This window comes from Nanorana parkeri, unplaced genomic scaffold (genome assembly GCF_000935625.1).
Source record: "Nanorana parkeri isolate BGI_ZX_2015 unplaced genomic scaffold, ASM93562v1 scaffold986, whole genome shotgun sequence".
NCBI lineage: Eukaryota > Metazoa > Chordata > Amphibia > Anura > Dicroglossidae > Nanorana > Nanorana parkeri.
Window position 1 is genome coordinate 126,965 of NW_017307254.1, and position 1,692 is coordinate 128,656.

Genomic DNA, 1,692 nt, shown 5'->3' on the forward strand with positions numbered 1-1,692 from the left:
GGGCAGAGGGGAATTGGGGAGACCCACTGCAGGTGTATTTTTTTTCTCCAGCTCGAAGTTCTTTTGTGTCCCTATCCTTTTAACTGACACTCATAAGGATTGCAATGGGCAAGAAGAAGCCTTCCCATTCATTTTGCCTGTACTGGCATATCAGCCCAATCATACACCAGCTACATTTCAAGTGCACCTTCTGTTGTAAAGTAGGTTCCTGTCTAGGTTGCTTTTGTGGATGATTCAGCTCTGGGTTTAATTTACCATATGGATCAAAAGGCATACCTATCTTCCATTTATCCCCCCACTGCTCTGATCTGATGCCAGCTTGCCTGAGATTCCAGTGCAAGTTTTGACTTGCTGACCAAAGCTGAAACATACAAAGGGGCTATGCACACTCCCCTTCCCATGCATGACAACACCTGGGACTGATGATTGCTTAGCACCAGTCACTGTATTGTGAGGAGAAAGGGGGAGTGTCACGTGTGCCCACATGTACCTAGGGAGGTTGGGTATTTTCAGGTGGGCCACCTATATAACAGGTGGGCTAACTATTATTAAAAAAAGGATGGCATAGGAACTAATAGCTAGATTGCGATTTCAATTTGCAATAGCCAATAGCAAGCCAGCTATTGCACCCGCCCTCTGCTGCTGTCAGTCAGAGGTGAACCTGATGGAGAACTTCAGGTCCATCTCTGCTGATTGATATTGCAAATTGAAATAGGCAATAGCAATCTAGCTATTAGTTTCTATGCCGTCCTTTTTTTTTTTTGTCCTGAGGGCAGCAGCTGTCAGAACACTAAAAAAAAAAAGCAAATAGCAAGGGAAGCAATAGCTTCTTTGCTATCTGCCATCATTTCAGGGGGGTGCTATTAGTTCCTATGCCGGTTTATTTCTTTTTCTGACTGACGGAGGCCTAGATGTGGGAAAGAAAAAAAAAAACAGACAGCACGGAAAGGTTTACTCTGCTAAATAGAGCAGAGCAAACCTTTCTGGGACAAAATGTTTCTCTCCCGTTGTTCAGGAGCCGCTATCTAATATCGGGAGACTCCAGGAACATCCGGGAGAGTTGACACGTCTGCTTTTGTCTAAATTTTTTGTTTAGAAATTTTGAGGATATTAAATACATCTGTCTGATTGGTCTCCCTCTGCTAGTCGCACATACCTCTAAGAAATTATTGAGAGTACAGCTTTGTCCTGTTTTCCTCCATAAAGGAAACAATCAATGTCTGTCACAAGTTATCACTCATGGAGAAGCTCTTCACACCAGATCCTTTCCTGACCATCACAGGGAATGCTTGGTTAGATTGTGAGAAAGCTTAGAAAGCTGAGATAACTGTGTAACCAAAAGAGAGGCTTGCATTGAGAAGAAGGTGGAGGGATGCTAGAACTCAACTTTCAATGTTTAAAGTTAAATTCTGCATGTGTGGGTTGTCCAAACAAATATCTTGCGGTTTCCTACCTCTCATTTCCTACTTTTACCTCAGCTTTAAAGACAGGTTTAGTTTAATGACTGAGTGCTACCCTGTGTGAGTGTGACAGAGAGAGTGAGTATGGGTGTGTAACTTGACATGAGTCTTTGTATATAAAAAGTCACTTTTGGTGCATAATGACCACATTAAAGCCGAACTCCGGGCAGATATAAAAGACACAAATAAATGCAGCTCTGAATTCAAGATTACTATGTTAAATAGTAGATTT

At 42.3% G+C, this 1,692-nt stretch overlaps 1 protein-coding gene across 1 annotated transcript in view; it reads left to right on the forward strand.

Annotated features, from left to right (window-relative positions):
• The window catches only part of SMPDL3B (sphingomyelin phosphodiesterase acid like 3B), a 25,525-nt gene that overhangs the window by 18,792 nt on the left and 5,041 nt on the right, over positions 1-1,692 (forward strand). The window lies entirely within an intron of this gene.